This window comes from Haliotis rubra, unplaced genomic scaffold (genome assembly GCF_003918875.1).
Source record: "Haliotis rubra isolate DU_JTF1 unplaced genomic scaffold, ASM391887v1 Scf13, whole genome shotgun sequence".
Lineage (NCBI taxonomy): Eukaryota > Metazoa > Mollusca > Gastropoda > Lepetellida > Haliotidae > Haliotis > Haliotis rubra.
Window position 1 is genome coordinate 1,741,115 of NW_025765225.1, and position 21,509 is coordinate 1,762,623.

Below are 21,509 nucleotides of genomic sequence, written 5' to 3' on the forward strand. Positions count from 1 at the left end.
CCATCAATATCCACACAAAGAAACGATATGTGCATAACCTTTCAGAATTAGAATACTTTTCTAGTTCGCTGACTCGTCATGCTGTATATTGCATCACATCCCTTGTATCTCATTGTCTATTGCATCACATCTGATCTATCATATTGTATAATGCACCACAACCAACATATCATGTTGTATATTGCAAACACCTCAGACATACTATGTCGTATATAGCGCCACATCCAACATACCATGTTGTACATGACTGACTGACTGAGTGAGTTTGGTTTTACGCCGCTTTGAGCAATATTCCAGCAACATCACGGTCGGGGACACCAGAAATGGGCTTCACACATTGTGCCCATGTGGGGATTCGAACCCGGGTCTTCGGCGTGACGAGCCAACGCTTTAACCATTAGGCTACCCCACCGCCCCTGTTGTACATAGACCCACACCCAACATATCATGTTGTATATAGAGCAACATCCGACATACCATGTTGTATACAGAGTCACGTCCGTCTCTTGTTGTACATAGTGTCTTATCTGACATATATTGTATATAGGTCTTATTGTTCGAGGAATGTATCCTTCAATATCCACACAAAGGAACGATATGTGCATCTGCAGTTGACAAAGAAACCTTTCAGAATTAGAATACTTTTTTAGTTCGTTGACTCGTCACTGTACCCTTTACACTTGAGGAAAATAGGATAATATCATCTGCACATAATATCAATTACAATTGTGTACCATGGGTACAATTCTTCCTAATTTGGATGGCTTATTCAATTATGAAGATTGTCTAACTCCCAAATGGAGTCGATTCTGTGGATATGTTAATCTTAAGTTTAAGTTCTTATTTCTTTTTCGCAACTGCTGTATTCTATATGAGTCTAGTAAAACTGTTTGATGTTATGAGCGACTATGGTGGTACAGTGGCATACATTCAGGTAGCTGCACGCAACACCATGGCCGCCATGTTATTCTGTTCACACAACAAACATTTGGGTACATGATACCAACACTGTTCAGTATCGTAAATTCATTTACTGTTAACCTCTTTTAATATAATGGTTGGGTTCCAATGTTAAGTGATGGAACTACTATCACAGTTTTCTTTTCACTGTTCAGATTCTGAAGTGGGGCGGTGGGGTAGCCTAATGGTTAAAGCGTTGGCTCGTCACGCCGAAGACCCGGGTTCGAATCCCCACATGGGTACATTGTGTGAAGCTCATTTCTGGTGTCCCCCACCGTGATATTGCTGGAATATTGCTAAAAGCAGCGTAAAACCAAACTCACTAACTCACTCCGATTCTGAAGTTAACATGACTATGACACCATGCTTCTTACGACAGCTACTTGAAACAGGCAATGCCCTCAATGGTTCAACCATTCATAAGGTTGTATGAAACAATCACCGCGGACAGGAGACTAAATATAAACTGTCGATACCTAACTACCGAAAGGAGCAACCATTTGAAACCTCCCTGGTGGTACACTGACACGAGCTTGCTGTACATTATCACGATATTGTTTTGTACCATTTGCCAGGATGTCAGTGTGTTAAACACTGAGGTGTTTTGACGCATGTCTCGCAGTTTCAAAAGACGAACGCAGCTTTCATTCATTTTCACAGACTGTTCGTCATGGTGTAACCATGTGTTTCGTCACATACGTGTTCACGAAGGAATAAGAAAAGATTTTTGACCATCTTGTTGTAACAATGCTATCAGCTCCAGGGCGATCGCTGTTGGCCTGAGATAGACAGTACACAGCAATGAATACAGAGTGCCACAGCAAATACACAACAAGTTAGCTATTCCCAGTTGTCCCTCAGTGGATCATATCTGAATAAAATAATGAACACTTTATGCCCTATATCAGCTTACCAACTGGCGGCATTTACAGTCTGATTTACTCAACATCAAAGTCAAATCTTGTAAGAAGGCCAATGTTCAATATACAGAGAAAGTGCCTATGTGCATAAAACTGTGTAATGTGTACACGTATCATCTATTTTCTGTGCGTCTCCAGGCGACATTAGGTGAATTTCGCTAACGTTATCAATAATCACATATGCAAGTCATATAATATTATCAAATCATTTACCTCAAACTTCCAATCCTGGTTTGTATGTGCGCATACTCTCTATCCGTTGTAAACATTCGAATTGTTCAGCAGCATCTGTGAGAACTGGGTGCTGAAGCTTTGAATCAACGACGTTCCCTAAACACACCTGCACATCTTAGAGACAACCCTCTAAAAGCCTTATGCATACTGACGCTTGGGACTATTTCTCAGCCTTTTCATCACAGGGTAATGCTTGTGTTGTGATGCTGAACCGCTATGAATAGGACCGCCATAATAGCCAGCAAAATACAATCAGATGGTGATGCTCTACATCACATAGGTTTGAAACTCTGCATGGTTGGTTGGCCATGGCATTATGACATGGCCGTGCTGAGAAGCTATAGTTGAATACATTCAGTGACTGGAAAATATATCTCCTTCTCCATCCTGACGAGGACACTATGCATTGTAAGATATATTTGAATATTAAGATCTTGAATTTACTACCCTGCAAAAGTTAAGACTCACAATGCATTTATACATGAATGTTTAAAATTGTGCGCTATAAATATATATATTTGATCTAAATATCTAATATAAGTGTTCTGGCATTATTTGTGTAATCAATAATACAATGGTAATACAGGGGTGTGTGTGTGTGTGTGTGTGTGTGTGTGTGTGTGCGTGCGTGCGTGCGTGCGTGCGTGCGTGCGTGTGTGTGTGCGCGCGCGCAACAACAAACACACTCACTCATAAGCATGTTGTCCCATGCCATTCCCCCTTTTGACTTGGACAGCATTTCCGGGTGAATGTCGTTTCTGGTCAATGACTTGTCATTGAATGAGTGAGTGAGTGAGCGAGTTAGTATGTATCGGCAATATTTCAGCCATATCATGACGGACAATTTAAAAATAGAGATGAATACATTTTGAAAATATGTCGAGTATGGACAGTAAAACTACCAAAGTATCACAGATGGTAGGTATTAACTAATGTATAAGTGGGACAAATCTTTCCCATCCACTAGAGTTCAACAAGAGTATGAAAAAAGCAACGGAAATGGAAAATTGACAAGTATATCCAAAAAGACATTAAAACATTAAAAATGTGGCTATGTAGCCATTTGGCGTTACCGACACATTATCTTTTAAACTCATGTTCTATATCTACATAGCGAAATATATCCCATGTTAAAAAATTTATTAGGCGTGATATAATATCAACATTTTTAAGAAAACTGGGAAATATGGTTAATAGTGCCATTTCAAAATCTGCGTGAGTTGGAAGCAGCTTTTCACAAAGAATGGCGACAGTTTCCTCTGCCACAGTACGCCGACTGATGGGGGCTATCCGACGTAGGGTACAGGCAGTTATCCAAGCACCAGGTGCAGGAGGGAACACTAAATGTTGATTGTACATCAGTCCTAGGTTACAAATATACGTTTTTGTCTCATCACATACACGCCATGTTGCCTGGTCGTCTCTCAAGCACCATTCGTGTAACAGGTATCATTTTCAGCCTAAACAGATGCTTATTGTAGTGCCTTATCCATTATTAAAACGTTGAAGGAAACTATCCTTTTTGTGGTTTTTGTAATCATGACGTGATCTTACAGAACAAAACATGCAGCTTTACCAACGTACTGTGCGTGCACACCAGCCGAAACATACAGCTTACCGTGGGTGCTTAACGTGTTTCTAGATGTATAGCGTGCCGTAGCACATATATAAACACAAAAACCACACGAGTGATTCTTCGACATGTTCCCTCTAATGTGAACAAGGTTAACATCAGGAAGAATATATTCTTCTGACAAGCTGTTTATAGTCCTAAGCCTGACTACTGCAGGTGGAATTTTGCGAAATCCTTTGAAAGAAAGTGGCCACAGTGCGGAGAGTTTCTGGAATTTTGGGTATCCAGAATCAAATTGTGACGTGTTAACTTCATGAAAGTACACGATCTGTTTTTGGTGAATTTATGAAATCCTAGACATTTTATAGATTGCCTAAGTGAATCATATTTCGCACGCACGCACGCACGCACGCACGCACGCACGCCCTAAGTGCGACAAATTGCATGTTGTCTGTCTCGAAGAACTTGATGACGATAAAATGATGTGGAACGATTTTGTTGAATGCCACAACAAACATAAAAATATGAAATTTGAAAGCGACTAAAGTTATAGCAATGATATCAGACCTTGTTCGAGAAATGTATCCATCAATATCCACACAAAGAAACGATATGTGCATCTGCAGTTGACAAAGAAACCTTTCAGAATTAGAATACTTTTCTAGTTCGTTGACTCGTCATGCTGTATATTGCATCACATCCCTTGTATCTCATTGTCTATTGCATCACATCTGATCTATCATATTGTATAATGCACCACAACCAACATATCATGTTGTATATTGCATACACCTCAGACATACTATGTCGTATATAGCGCCACATCCAACATACCATGTTGTACATGACTGACTGACTGACTGACTGAGTGAGTTTGGTTTTACGCCGCTTTTAGCAATATTCCAGCAACATCACGGCGTGGGACACCAGAAATGGGCTTCACACATTGTGCCAATGTGGGGATTCGAACCCGGGTCTTCGGCGTGACGAGCCAACGCTTTAACCATTAGGCTACCCCACCGCCCCTGTTGTACATAGACCCACACCCAACATATCATGTTGTATATAGAGCAACATCCGACATACCATGTTGTATATAGAGTCACGTCCGTCACTTGTTGTACATAGTGTCTTATCTGACATATATTGTATATAGGTCTTATTGTTCGAGGAATGTATCCTTCAATATCCACACAAAGGAACGATATGTGCATCTGCAGTTGACAAAGAAACCTTTCAGAATTAGAATACTTTTTTAGTTCGTTGACTCGTCGCTGTACCCTTTACACTTGAGGAAAATAGGATAATATCATCTGCACATAATATCAATTACAATTGTGTACCATGGGTACAATTCTTCCTAATTTGGATGGCTTATTCAATTATGAAGATTGTCTAACTCCCAAATGGAGTCGATTCTGTGGATATGTTAATCTTAAGTTTAAGTTCTTATTTCTTTTTCGCAACTGCTGTATTCTATATGAGTCTAGTAAAACTGTTTGATGTTATGAGTGACTATGGTGGTACAGTGGCATACATTCAGGTAGCTGCACGCAACACCATGGCCGCCATGTTATTCTGTTCACACAACAAACATTTGGGTACATGATACCAACACTGTTCAGTATCGTAAATTCATTTACTGTTAACCTCTTTTAATATAATGGTTGGGTTCCAATGTTAAGTGATGGAACTACTATCACAGTTTTCTTTTCACTGTTCAGATTCTGAAGTGGGGCGGTGGGGTAGCCTAATGGTTAAAGCGTTGGCTCGTCACGCCGAAGACCCGGGTTCGAATCCCCACATGGGTACATTGTGTGAAGCTCATTTCTGGTGTCCCCCACCGTGATATTGCTGGAATATTGCTAAAAGAGGCGTAAAACCAAACTCACTAACTCACTCCGATTCTGAAGTTAACATGACTATGACACCATGCTTCTTACGACAGCTACTTGAAACAGGCAATGCCCTCAATGGTTCAACCATTCATAAGGTTGTATGAAACAATCACCGCGGACAGGAGACTAAATATAAACTGTCGATACCTAACTACCGAAAGGAGCAACCATTTGAAACCTCCCTGGTGGTACACTGACACGAGCTTGCCGTACATTATCACGATATTGTTTTGTACCATTTGCCAGGATGTCAGTGTGTTAAACACTGAGGTGTTTTGACGCATGTCTCGCAGTTTCAAAAGACGAACGCAGCTTTCATTCATTTTCACAGACTGTTCGTCATGGTGTAACCATGTGTTTCGTCACATACGTGTTCACGAAGGAATAAGAAAAGATTTTTGACCATCTTGTTGTAACAATGCTATCAGCTCCAGGGCGATCGCTGTTGGCCTGAGATAGACAGTACACAGCAATGAATACAGAGTGCCACAGCAAATACACAACAAGTTAGCTATTCCCAGTTGTCCCTCAGTGGATCATATCTGAATAAAATAATGAACACTTTATGCCCTATATCAGCTTACCAACTGGCGGCATTTACAGTCTGATTTACTCAACATCAAAGTCAAATCTTGTAAGAAGGCCAATGTCCAATATACAGAGAAAGTGCCTATGTGCATAAAACTGTGTAATATGTACACGTATCATCTATTTTCTGTGCGTCTCGAGGCGACATTAGGTGAATTTCGCTAACGTTATCAATAATCACATATGCAAGTCATATAATATTATCAAATCATTTACCTCAAACTTCCAATCCTGGTTTGTATGTGCGCATACTCTCTATCCGTTGTAAACATTCGAATTGTTCAGCAGCATCTGTGAGAACTGGGTGCTGAAGCTTTGAATCAACGACGTTCCCTAAACACACCTGCACATCTTAGAGACAACCCTCTAAAAGCCTTATGCATACTGATAACTTGTTTGAGTGGCATTTTAGAAGTTGAGACGTACAATATATAACAAGTTTTATGGATAACAACTTCTTTATTTTCGTGAGTGCGACGTTTCGATACAGATTCTTGTACCGTTGTCAAGCAAGAGTGATACATGAAGTGTAGGAGCTGCATATATATACTGTATATAACAATGAAACAACATAATAGACAAAGGAAACAACATAATTGCCATGATTGGCTAAGCAGTAAGCTGATGAAGCCAGTAAGTACATAAAGGATAGTGAGTGGAAGCCAGAGATGTAGTTACAATGAGATGTTTATACAATGGATGCGATGTTTATACAATAGACTGGGCTTGGTGGAGGAGTGGATCATAAGCAGATGGAATGAAGTATCCTTGGTCACGGTTGATGGTAGGCTTGTGGCGTTTGATGTGAATGGCTTCTGTGAGCTTGCGTTTAGTGAAGTCCGTTTGGTTGTTGGCGAGAATGGTGATGTCGGACCACTCTATTTGATGATTGGGGTTGGCTTTGATGTGGTCAGAGATAGCTGATTTGGTGTCGGAATTAGCAACAGAGGTGCGATGTTCTTTGACTCGGGTGTTGATGGGTCGGGATGTTTCACCTATGTAGCATTGTCCACAATCACAGTCTATTTTGTAAATAACACATTTCGGGTTGTTGTTGTTGACGGTGGGTTGTTTTCTTCCGTTGGCATGGAGGAGGTTGTTGAGGCTGGAGGACGCTGAGAAGGTAGTGTCTATTCCCGCCTGTTGTTTCAGGAGTCGGCTGATTTGGTGTGATGGTTTACCAATGTAGGGAATGGATATCTTGATGGGGGCTGATTCTGGTTTAGACCTTTGGCAGGAGGTGAAAGCGTTGCTTCGATGGTTCTGTTGACTATTTCAGGTGGGTAGTGGTTGCGTTCCACAAAGACTTTCCTCAGGTGTTCAATTTCTTCCTGTAGGTTTGTTGAGCAGATGTTTTGGCTCTTCTGGTCAATGTAGAGATGACGCCGGTCTTGACTTTAGGTGGGTGGTTGGAGTTGTAGTGGATGTATTGATCCGTATGAGTTGGTTTTCTGTACACGGAGGTCTGGAGTTGGTTGCAGGAGGTGCGGGACACAAGGACATCAAGGAAAGGTAGTTGGTTGTTCTGCTCTGTTTCAATGGTGAATTTGATGCGGGATGTTGGCTGTTGAGATGGGCGAGGAGCTGCTTTGGATCTTGCTGAGGTTGGAGGACGACGAAGGTGTCATCCACTTTGCGGTACCAGCAGGACGGTTTGAAGGGTGCAGTTTCTAGGGCCTTCTCTTCCAGGTCGGCCATGTAAATTTCTGTTAGGATGGGGATAGTGGGGAGCCCATGGGAAGTCCGTGGATTTGCTCATAGATGGCATCGCCCCAGGTGAAGTAGGTGGAGTTGATGCAGGCGGAGGTGAGGCTGATGATAGAGTCGGTAGAGAGGCTGGTGTTGAGGGGTTGTTGGAGGTTGTCAATTCTGTGACGTAGTGCTTGAAGGGCTTCATCCCGTGGTACATTGGTGAATAGGTCCACAACGTCGTAGCTGATGATTGGACCTGGGTTGGTGATGTCACGGATCTTGGAGCAGAAGTCAGTTGAATCATTGATGAAGGAGTTGGCAGATTTACCTAATGGGGAGAGTACTTGGGTAAGGTGCTGGGCAGTACTGTAGAATACAGTGTCGCGGGAACAGACTAGTAGACGAGTTTTAACGGGGTTCTTGTGGATTTTGACTGTTGCTCTGGCATAAGGTGGCTGGGGTGAGATACTGTGAGTTTACGATACAGGTCTGTTGAGAGTTCATATTTATCATGCAGCGTTTTTAGCGTGGCCTTATGCTGACGGTTGAGCTTTGTAGTCGGATCCCTCTTCATCATTTGGTAGGTTGAGGTGTCATCTAGGAGGTTATCCACCATAGAGTGGAAGTGGTCCTTGTCTAAGACAACAGTGGCTCTGCCCTTGTCGGCTGGGGCGATGACAATATCAGGATGTTGTTTAAGTTGTCTGATGGCTTGTTTCTCAGCTGGTGTGATGTTTGGTTTCTGAGGCTGGGCTTTGTGGAGAATACTGGTGATCTGGTGTCGGAGGAAGTCAACCTTTCCACCGGGTGCAAGTTGTTGGAGACCCTTTTCAATGTTGGCGATAAACATGTCCGAGTTGATTTTGGGTGGTGCAGGGGCAACCACCCACCTAAATTCAAGACCGGCGTCATCTCTACATTGACCAGAAGAGCCAAAAACATCTGCTCAACAAACCTACAGGAAGAAATTGAACACCTGAGGAAAGTCTTTGTGGAACGCAACCACTACCCACCTGAAATAGTCAACAGAACCATCGAAGCAACGCTTTCACCTCCTGCCAAAAGGTCTAAACCAGAATCAGCCCCCATCAAGATATCCATTCCCTACATTGGTAAACCATCACACCAAATCAGCCGACTCCTGAAACAACAGGCAGGAATAGACACTACCTTCTCAGCGTCCTCCAGCCTCAACAACCTCCTCCATGCCAACGGAAGAAAACAACCCACCGTCAACAACAACAACCCGAAATGTGTTATTTACAAAATAGACTGTGATTGTGGACAATGCTACATAGGTGAAACATCCCGACCCATCAACACCCGAGTCAAAGAACATCGCACCTCTGTTGCTAATTCCGACACCAAATCAGCTATCTCTGACCACATCAAAGCCAACCCCAATCATCAAATAGAGTGGTCCGACATCACCATTCTCGCCAACAACCAAACGGACTTCACTAAACGCAAGCTCACAGAAGCCATTCACATCAAACGCCACAAGCCTACCATCAACCGTGACCAAGGATACTTCATTCCATCTGCTTATGATCCACTCCTCCACCAAGCCCAGTCTATTGTATAAACATCGCATCCATTGTATAAACATCTCATTGTAACTACATCTCTGGCTTCCACTCACTATCCTTTATGTACTTACTGGCTTCATCAGCTTACTGCTTAGCCAATCATGGCAATTATGTTGTTTCCTTCGTCTATTATGTTGTTTCATTGTTATATACAGTATATATATGCAGCTCCTACACTTCATGTATCACTCTTGCTTGACAACGGTACAAGAATCTGTATCGAAACGTCGCACTCACGAAAATAAAGAAGTTGTTATCCATAAAACTTGTTATATATTATAGTTGTATACATTCAGTGACTGGAAAATATATCTCCTTCTCCATCCTGACGAGGACACTATGCATTGTAAGATATATTTGAATATTAAGATCTTGAATTTACTACCCTGCAAAAGTTAAGACTCACAATGCATTTATACATGAATGTTTAAAATTGTGCGCTATAAATATATATATTTGATCTAAATATCTAATATAAGTGTTCTGGCATTATTTGTGTAATCAATAATACAATGGTAATACAGGTGTGTGTGTGTGTGTGTGTGTGTGTGTGTGTGTGTGTGCGTGCGTGCGTGCGTGCGCGCGTGTGTGTGTGTGTGTGTGTGTGTGTGTGTGTGTGTGTGTGTGTGTGTGTGTGTGTGTGTGTGTGTGTGTGTGTGTGTGTGTGTGTGTGTGTGTGTGTGTGTGTGTGCAAACACACTCACTCATAAGCATAAAGTTGTCCCATGCCATTCCCCTTTGACTTGGACAGCATTTCCGGGTGAATGTCGTTTCTGGTCAATGACTTGTCATTGAATGAGTGAGTGAGTGAGCGAGTTAGTATGTATCGGCAATATTTCAGCCATATCATGACGGACAATTTAAAAATAGAGATGAATACATTTTGAAAATATGTCGAGTATGGACAGTAAAACTACCAAAGTATCACAGATGGTAGGTATTAACTAATGTATAAGTGGGACAAATCTTTCCCATCCACTAGAGTTCAACAAGAGTATGAAAAAAGCAACGGAAATGGAAAATTGACAAGTATATCCAAAAAGACATTAAAACATTAAAAATGTGGCTATGTAGCCATTTGGCGTTACCGACACATTATCTTTTAAACTCATGTTCTATATCTACATAGCGAAATATATCCCATGTTAAAAAAATTTATTAGGCGTGATATAATATCAACATTTTTAAGAAAACTGGGAAATATGGTTAATAGTGCCATTTCAAAATCTGCGTGAGTTGGAAGCAGCTTTTCACAAAGAATGGCGACAGTTTCCTCTGCCACAGTACGCCGACTGATGGGGGCTATCCGACGTAGGGTACAGGCAGTTATCCAAGCACCAGGTGCAGGAGGGAACACTAAATGTTGATTGTACATCAGTCCTAGGTTACAAATATACGTTTTTGTCTCATCACATACACGCCATGTTGCCTGGTCGTCTCTCAAGCACCATTCGTGTAACAGGTATCATTTTCAGCCTAAACAGATGCTTATTGTAGTGCCTTATCCATTATTAAAACGTTGAAGGAAACTATCCTTTTTGTGGTTTTTTGTAATCATGACGTGATCTTACAGAACAAAACATGCAGCTTTACCAACGTACTGTGCGTGCACACCAGCCGAAACATACAGCTTACCGTGGGTGCTTAACGTGTTTCTAGATGTATGGCGTGCCGTAGCACATATATAAACACAAAAACCACACGAGTGGTTCTTCGACATGTTCCCTCTAATGTGAACAAGGTTAACATCAGGAAGAATATATTCTTCTGACAAGCTGTTTATAGTCCTAAGCCTGACTACTGCAGGTGGAATTTTGCGAAATCCTTTGAAAGAAAGTGGCCACAGTGCGGAGAGTTTCTGGAATTTTGGGTATCCAGAATCAAATTGTGACGTGTTAACTTCATGAAAGTACACGATCTGTTTTTGGTGAATTTATGAAATCCTAGACATTTTATAGATTGCCTAAGTGAATCATATTTCTCACGCACGCACGCACGCACGCACGCACGCACGCACTCACATACACGCCCTAAGTGCGACAAATTGCATGTTGTCTGTCTCGAAGAACTTGATGACGATAAAATGATGTGGAACGATTTTGTTGAATGCCACAACAAACATAAAAATATGAAATTTGAAAGCGACTAAAGTTATAGCAATGATATCAGACCTTGTTCGAGAAATGTATCCATCAATATCCACACAAAGAAACGATATGTGCATCTGCAGTTGACAAAGAAACCTTTCAGAATTAGAATACTTTTCTAGTTCGTTGACTCGTCATGCTGTATATTGCATCACATCCCTTGTATCTCATTGTCTATTGCATCACATCTGATCTATCATATTGTATAATGCACCACAACCAACATATCATGTTGTATATTGCATACACCTCAGACATACTATGTCGTATATAGCGCCACATCCAACATACCATGTTGTACATGACTGACTGACTGACTGACTGAGTGAGTTTGGTTTTACGCCGCTTTTAGCAATATTCCAGCAACATCACGGCGTGGGACACCAGAAATGGGCTTCACACATTGTGCCCATGTGGGGATTCGAACCCGGGTCTTCGGCGTGACGAGCCAACGCTTTAACCATTAGGCTACCCCACCGCCCCTGTTGTACATAGACCCACACCCAACATATCATGTTGTATATAGAGCAACATCCGACATACCATGTTGTATATAGAGTCACGTCCGTCACTTGTTGTACATAGTGTCTTATCTGACATATATTGTATATAGGTCTTATTGTTCGAGGAATGTATCCATCAATATCCACACAAAGGAACGATATGTGCATCTGCAGTTGACAAAGAAACCTTTCAGAATTAGAATACTTTTCTAGTTCGTTGACTCGTTAATGTACCCTTTACACTTGAGGAAAATAGGATAATATCATCTGCACATAATATCAATTACAATTGTGTACCATGGGTACAATTCTTCCTAATTTGGATGGCTTATTCAATTATGAAGATTGTCTAACTCCCAAATGGAGTCGATTCTGTGGATATGTTAATCTTAAGTTTAAGTTCTTATTTCTTTTTCGCAACTGCTGTATTCTATATGAGTCTAGTAAAACTGTTTGATGTTATGAGTGACTATGGTGGTACAGTGGCATACATTCAGGTAGCTGCACGCAACACCATGGCCGCCATGTTATTCTGTTCACATAACAAACATTTGGGTACATGATACCAACACTGTTCACTATCGTAAATTCATTTACTGTTAACCTCTTTTAATATAATGGTTGGGTTCCAATGTTAAGTGATGGAACTACTATCACAGTTTTCTTTTCACTGTTCAGATTCTGAAGTGGGGCGGTGGGGTAGCCTAATGGTTAAAGCGTTGGCTCGTCACGCCGAAGACCCGGGTTCGAATCCCCACATGGGTACATTGTGTGAAGCTCATTTCTGGTGTCCCCCACCGTGATATTGCTGGAATATTGCTAAAAGCAGCGTAAAACCAAACTCACTAACTCACTCCGATTCTGAAGTTAACATGACTATGACACCATGCTTCTTACGACAGCTACTTGAAACAGGCAATGCCCTCAATGGTTCAACCATTCATAAGGTTGTATGAAACAATCACCGCGGACAGGAGACTAAATATAAACTGTCGATACCTAACTACCGAAAGGAGCAACCATTTGAAACCTCCCTGGTGGTACACTGACACGAGCTTGCTGTACATTATCACGATATTGTTTTGTACCATTTGCCAGGATGTCAGTGTGTTAAACACTGAGGTGTTTTGACGCATGTCTCGCAGTTTCAAAAGACGAACGCAGCTTTCATTCATTTTCACAGACTGTTCGTCATGGTGTAACCATGTGTTTCGTCACATACGTGTTCACAAAGGAATAAGAAAAGATTTTTGACCATCTTGTCGTAACAATGCTATCAGCTCCAGGGTGATCGCTGATGGCCTGAGATAGACAGTACACAGCAATGAATACAAATACACAACAAGTTAGCTATTCCCAGTTGTCCCTCAGTGGATCATATCTGAATAAAATAATGAACACTTTATGCCCTATATCAGCTTACCAACTGGCGGCATTTACAGTCTGATTTACTCAACATCAAAGTCTAATCTTGTAAGAAGGCCAATGTCCAATATACAGAGAAAGTGCCTATGTGCATAAAACTGTGTAATATGTACACGTATCATCTATTTTCTGTGCGTCTCCAGGCGACATTAGGTGAATTTCGCTAACGTTATCAATAATCACATGTGCAAGTCATATAATATTATCAAATCATTTACCTCAAACTTCCAATCCTGGTTTGTATGTGCGCATACTCTCTATCCGTTGTAAACATTCGAATTGTTCAGCAGCATCTGTGAGAACTGGGTGCTGAAGCTTTGAATCAACGACGTTCCCTAAACACACCTGCACATCTTATAGACAACCCTCTAAAAGCCTTATGCATACTGACGCTTGGGACTATTTCTCAGCCTTTTCATCACAGGGTAATGCTTGTGTTGTGATGCTGAACCGCTATGAATAGGACCGCCATAATAGCCAGCAAAATACAATCAGATAGTGATGCTCTACATTACATAGGTTGAAACTCTGCATTGTTGGTTGGCCATGGCATTATGACATGGCCGCGCTGAGAAGTTATAGTTGAATACATTCAGTGACTGGAAAATATATCTCCTTCCCGTCTTCTCTCTTCTCCTCCTCAAGTCGACCTTACCTTGACCACATTAAAACAGTCTGAAACCAATGTATTACAATACACACAGGAATCTAATCAATTAAGAAACAATTATAATACATACAAATCTTTATTTACAGATGGGTCCAAGGGTGGTGGCTCAGTTGCTTGTGCCACTGTCCTTGGATCCAGAACAATATCTTCTAGATTACCGGACAACAGTTCTATTTTCACAGCAGAAGCAAATGCAATACTAACAGCTGTTGATTATATCAATAGACACCCTACATATAAACAATAAACTTGTATAACCTTTTCAGACTCCCTTTCTTGCCTTCAGGTTATTCAAAATCTGTCTTCTTAACATCCACTTTTAATTGAAATCATTGAACTATATAATGATCTTGCAACTGGTCAATACGTACGACATCGTCTTTGTTGGTTACCCAGTCATGTCGGAATCAATGGTAACACAATGGCTTATGCTGAAAGCAGCGCACAACAAATCTGTGACGCCACTTCTTATCCCATACTCAGATTATAAAGCTGTGATTAGATCTTACATACGTGCTCTGATGCAGAAGAAGTGAGTTGAGTTTTACGCCGCACTCAGCAATATTCCAGCCATATGGCGGCGGTCTGTAAATAATCGAGTCTAAACCAGACAATCCAGGGATCAACATCATGAGCATCGATCTACGCAAATGGGATACGATGACATGTGTCAACCAAGTCAGCGAGAATGACCACCCGATCCCGTTACTCGCCTCTTACGACAAGCATGGGTTGCTGAAGGCCAATTGTGACCAGGGCCTTCACTGGTAATAATATTTATAATTAACACCGTAAATGAGCATGTGTCAAGACGTACATCTCACTGGTGAAAATCTGATGTCAAGTGCAAGGTGAATGAGTGAGCCTGACCATCCGATCCCGTTAGTCGCCTCTTACGACAAGCATGGGTTACTAAAGATCAGTTCTAGCCCGGACCTTAACAGGTCTGCAGAAGAAGTGGGACACCCCAAGTAACCCTATATTGGTTATACCTACATGAGTTGTCAGTCCTGGTTTGAGGAAGCCATTATACGACGTTGCCGTATTGGCCACACAAGATATACACATGAATATTTATTGAAAGGCGAGGATCCTCCGTTTTGTATCCCTTGTGATGAAAGAATCACGGTCAAGCATGTCCTGCTTGACTGTGTTGATTTTTCCATCACAAGGGATAAATATTTCAGTGTAAAAACGGTTAAAGATCACTTAAATAATGTTAAGAGTCATTTAATTATTGAGTTTATTTAAGAAATAGACTTAATTGATAAATTCTGATTGATTTGTTTTGTAGTTTGATATATTTTTTATAATTGGTAGTTTGAATCAGCAACTGAGATTGTTAGTGGCTATACCTTCGAAGGGGATTGAAGTAGTGTATGTTGTAGACAGGGGGGTATATCAGAAAGTGACGTCATTGAACACCTGGCTGACCTCATTTCACAGGGGGCAATGACCGCGCACCCCGTGGGAAAACGGATCCGGCGTGACATCATAGCATCACACCATGACATCACGCCATTATTTTGGACCAATGAGCATAGAGCAACTATCGAACTCACTCCGGTGTGACTCAGACTGATTGGGGGGGTCAATGACCGCGTGCCCCGTGGGAAACGGATGACACATCATAGCATCACACCATGACATCACGCCATTAATTTGGACCAATCAGCGTACAGCAACTATCGATCTCACTGGACCACTGACCACAAACTAGTTTCATCCGGTTTCAATTCTTCCTATATAAACCCCCTCTGACAGTCAGTTGAGGTTATCATTTTGTCCTCTTACAAAATGTTTATATTTTCCATACTCAATAACCTTTTCTGTCGCCTGTGGAGAAAATCTGTTATCTCAAATGTCAAAGCGTGCTCCGTTGAGGCATGGTGAATTACACTGACAGCCTCCACACTTCCCTCGTCTCACTCAGCCAAGGTGCAATATGATTCCTCCTCAAGTTGTACTCAAAAATCGTTGGTCTAACATATTAACCTGTCTCACGGTTCCTGAACCATATTGTTTTGCCTACAGCCTAGCCCTCCCTGCAGTGCTAAGGCTCTAAATGAAGTCTAGATTTCCCTCAGGTCTTCAGGGACTCCTTTTCCATTTAAATAAGTTACTATCAAAATTATATATTCAGAGACTAAACATTAGTCTAGTCTAACATGTGCACACATATGTGTAAAAGAAGTTATACGGGTTCAGTTCAAGGGTTTTATAACCCACTTGTTCAATGCAATCAGCGTTCATTGCCACATGAAAATGGTGTGAGTTTGTCTTGACCATCACCAAAACAACCCAACTAAATAGAATTTCAAATGTATTTCAAACTTACCGGTATTCACATTCCATATTTGAATATCCAATCCATATTGTCATTGTATCCTGCCTAGACTAATGCTTATAGTCTCTGAATATATATAATTTTGATAGTAACAAACAAGCCCATTTAAATTGAAAAGGAGCCCCAGGAGAGACTTGCTTTATTTAGGGCTTTGGCACTGCAGAGAGGCTTGACAGTAGGGAAAATAATGTGGTTCAGGGACTATATCCTGCCTTGTAATGCCAACATTAGACTAACAACTAGTCTCTGAAATGAACATATTTTACTGAAAATAGTTCATAGTAAAAAAAATAATAATAATAATGAAAAGGAGCCCTGGTCGAAGCTGAGGAAATCTAGACTTGCCACATTTTCTAGACTTGCGTGGGCTTTCTTGGATATATTTGCTTCAGGGTCTGTACGACAGACTATGCCAACATATGTTTGTGATTGTTTCAAATTCCATACTATCCCAGTGTATCCAATAGGGGGAATTCAAGGACAGTGCCAGCAGAGACGCGATCTGGAGACCCACATTTGCGTTGTATGGGACTATACTGTGGCGAGGGGCAGGGGGAGGGATGAGGGGCGAGGGGGACTGCTGTGGCAGGGGGAGGGCGTGTCAAGTTTCTGTCGACAGTTAGCCTGGCGACATTTCTTGCGAGTATAAAAAACATCCATAAATAAAACGCTATATGCTCGTTAGATGAACACTAGCTAGGGCGTGTCAGCTTTGACCGTAGAAATGTGCGTTCTCGTCATGGGGATTGTACGTGCGCTTCCCAACCTATTTAGGAATGCAACTTTCATGGAATTCATCTAAAATTCCATCAGGAATGGGGTGTAATTGTATAGTGTTAGCATGAAAGAGTAATCATAAATGACAACGCATAGGTGTATATTATTATTATATGGGTATTTATATAGCGCTATAGTCCATCCCGCATGCATGCTCAAAGCGCTGGTAAATGTTTCCTTGGATGTCAATCTCAGTCATATTACCATTCTCAACTCCCCGGGGATCATCTTGCTGCCACTGGGCGCACCAAGTTAATGTGGCTCCTAACGAGGTATACATGACAAAAAAACAAGATAAACTGATTGTTTCAGTGTCAATCCATCGTACACTGAATTCAAGTAAAGGCATAGTCAGGGATCGAGATCATCTTTTGGAGGACATGACGAAGCTTGACAGCATGCTTGAACTCAAAGACCAAGGTGTTACGTACGTGAAACGTTTTACGAGTCGTCAGAATTCAGAAGTGGTTCCAACAAACACTTATTTGTTCTAATTTGTCTCTCCAACGGCACCAAAATCAATCAAAGCCGGGTATTGCAATCTTCAAGTTGAATTGTATATTCCAAATCCATTGAGGTGTTTTAAATGCCAGAAAGTTGGTCATGGGATAAATTCTTGCTCAAACCCTATAACTTGTGCTCATTGTGGAGAGCAATCTCATGTCACAGAAGGCTGTACAAACAACTTTAAAAAATGTGTCAATTGTTCAGGTAAGCATTCCTCCTCATGAAAAGATTGCCCGGTATGGAAGAGGGAAATGGAAGTCAATAAAATAAAACATTCTCAAAACATCAGCTATGCTGAAACTAAGAAACTTGTTCCATCTGTACAAATGACTCTTATGCTTCTGTTATTAAAAGACCACTCACGACCACAGTCTCAGTTGAATGTCTGACAGAGCTGACATGGATAAAATCTACTTCTCCTGAACCCATCCCAAATCAAGAATTGTTGACACGAGAAGAATCTGCTACACAGACTGCAGACGTGTTACAAGCTACAGTGACGTCATCTCAGACTCAATCTATGCCTTCTTCACAGAAGGATTCCGCATGTCCAAAGACTCAACTAGATAAAAGCAAGTCCTCCCATACAAACGTTCATTCAAAATCCAAATCAGATTCGTGTCACTCAAAAACTGTACATGGAACTCAAGTTACACAAACTGTGAAAGGAAACCAAAAATTAAATAGAATCAACCAAGGCGATAGACTCGCTAAAGGTTCAAAAGATGAGATCCAGCTTTTTAACAAGTTTGGGTCCCTCGAAGATATGGATACATCCGAACTTATCCATCATCGGTCAGGGAGTTCATCGCCTTCTAAATCAAGGCGTGGTAGATCACCAATAAATGCACTAAATCTTGAATCATTCACAAACTATAGTACAGTGGAATTGTAGAGGGTTAAGGACTAATTTGAATGAATTGCAGCTTTTAGTCCAAGATTTTGCACCACTAGCATTCTGTCTGCAGGAAACGTATCTGAAACAGACAGATACTTTTAATTTACGTCAGTACGATGCATATAATTATTTTTCACAGAGCCGGTGGAGGATCTTCAATCCTTGTTAAACAGGACGTTATTCATAGCCCCTGTAACGCTTACAACTAATCTCCAAGCTGGTGCAGTGAGATTTACTCTTCACGTTGCCTTTACATTATGTTCTCTGTATATTCCGCCTTCTTCAACACTCCACCAGTCTGATCTTCAATCTCTCTATGATCAACTTCCGAAGCCGTGCATTGTAATGGGTGATTTGAATGGCCATAACCACTCTGGGGTGGTACAAATACTAACACTAAAGGTAAAGTACTGGAAGATTTTATATCAAATAATGACCTGTGTATATACAATGATGACTCAAGCACGTATCTACATCCTGCAACCGGCACCTACTCTTCTCTGGATTTGTCTCTTGCAGACTCTAATCTACTTCATGAATTTGATTGGTGAGTCCTCAATGACCTTTGTGGAAGTGACCACTTTCCAACTATCCTCTCAGAAAATTCTCCATCTGATGTTCCTTCTTACACAAGATGGAATTTTTATAAGGCAGACTGGTCCTTGTTTCAAACTTTATGCACATTCAAACTAAGACCCGAATGTTTCAGTGATATAGCTGATCAAATTCAGGCGTTTTCTGACGTTTTAAATGCGATAGCTGCAGAGTGTATACCAAAATCCTCTACAACTCCACATGTACGGAACCCGTGGTTTAATGCAGACTGTAAACAGGCTAGAAAAGAGAGGAAAAGGGCAGAGAAATATCACCCGACTGTCCATAACTTAAATAAATTTAAAATCCTAAATGCAAAGGGGCGTCGTACCTTTAAACAAAACAAACGGAAATCTTGGAGAAATTATGTCTCCAAAATTAATTCACGCACGCCCATGTCCAAGGTATTTAATATGGTTCAGAGAATAAAAGGCAAAGGTTCAAAATCGGCTGTTCACCATCTTAAGCATGGTGATAATTTAATTACTGACAAATCTAAAATTGCAAATAAAATTGGCGAAACTCTTGCCAAAAATTCATCATCAGCAAATTATGTCCCTGAGTTTCAGAAATATCAGAAACAACAGGAAAAGACAAAACTTAATTTCGAATCAAATACTAGTAACGGTGAAGATTTTAATGAAGTGTTTTCATTACATGAGCTACATACTGCTCTTGAGCAAGCTCATGACACTGCAGCGGGTGATGACAATATACATTACCAGCTACTGAAACACTGACCGATATCTCTAACTAGCTGTGTCACCATCTTGGAAGCATGGTGATAATTTAAACTTGGTATCTTGACAAATCTAAAAATATTCAATGTGGTTTCAGGAAACTCTTGCCAAAAATTCATCATCGGTACAAATTATGTCCCTGAGTTTATAGTAAATATCAACAACAATTAGGAAAAGACAAAACTTAATTTCGAATCAAATACTAGTAACGGTGAAGATTTTAGATGAAGTGTTTTCATTACATGAGCTACATACTGCTCTTGAGCAAGCTCATGACACTGCAGCGGGTGATGACAATATATTACCAGCTACTGAAACACTTACCTGAACCATGTCTTATCACACTTTTAGATATATTTGACCAAATATGGATGTCTGGAGAATTTCCTCCTTCATGGCGTAATGCGTAATTACAGACCGATATCTCTAACTAGCTGTGTCTGTAAAACCATGGAACGTATGGTGAACTCTTGAACGTCAATTGCAGTTGTGTTTAAATAAAATAAATAAATGGTGTCTTGAAGTCCAAGTCCAAAACTAATTGTCTACACTTTTGTAGAAAATATGAGCCGCATAAAGACCCAGAACTATCTTTAAATGGCACTCAAATCAAAATTGTCAAGGAGGCCAAGTTCTTGGGTCTAAATTTCAACTCCCATTTAACTTTTTTGCCGCATATTAAATCCCTTAAAGCAAAATGCCTGAAGGCCCTTGATTTGTTGAAAGTTGTATCCAACTCAAAATGGGGAAGGGTTCAAGCTACCCTCCTCCACCTATATCGATCGTTGGTACGCCCGAAACTTGATTATGGCTCCATCGTATATGGTGGTGCCTGCAAAAGCAACCTAAAACTACTTGATTCTGTCCACCATCAAGGCCTAAGACTTTGTCTTGGGTCCTTTAGAACCTCTCCTATTGATAGTCTCTATGGTGAGGCTGATGAGCCAGCCCTTAACCAACGTCGTATCAAACTATCATTACAGTACATAACAAAACTCTATTCACTGCAAACAGACTATAGATCTCATCGAAGCGCAAGAGCCAAGTATAGATGTGGAGTGGCACCTATAAGAATATTATAAGAATGTTACTTACGCTTCAACTGCATATGTATCCTCAAACGTGGAGTATAGCCTGAGTTTATTTCCACCGTGACGTGAAGGTCCCTGGGATTGTGTTAACGTTCATCCACTGTGTGATGAAGTCTTGCATGAGTGTAGTCTTGGCGTTCTTAATATAACGTTGGTGCTGTAATGGCGATCTAAGTAGTGGTTCATTTGCATATCGATCAATGAATTTTTGTCTTACTTTGTGCGTCCAGTTTTTCTTTCTTCTTATTGCCCAGTCGTGCGACCATCTCTCTATCCCGTGGGTAGTACGTGTCTGATCCACGTTTTTCATCCGCATGTAGAACCGTGTAACAGTACACCACTGTCTACAACGGAGG

At 41.0% G+C, this 21,509-nt stretch overlaps 1 protein-coding gene across 1 annotated transcript in view; it reads right to left on the minus strand.

Moving 5' to 3' along the window:
• Positions 1-2,267, minus strand: part of LOC124267217 (beta-1,4-galactosyltransferase 4-like) — a 64,995-nt gene extending 62,728 nt beyond the window's left edge. The window contains exon 1 of the mRNA XM_046702134.1: positions 2,094-2,267. The gene's annotated coding sequence lies outside the window, so the exon portion shown is untranslated. The remainder of the gene's footprint in view (positions 1-2,093) is intronic.
• Between the last annotated feature and the right edge of the window lie 19,242 nt (positions 2,268-21,509).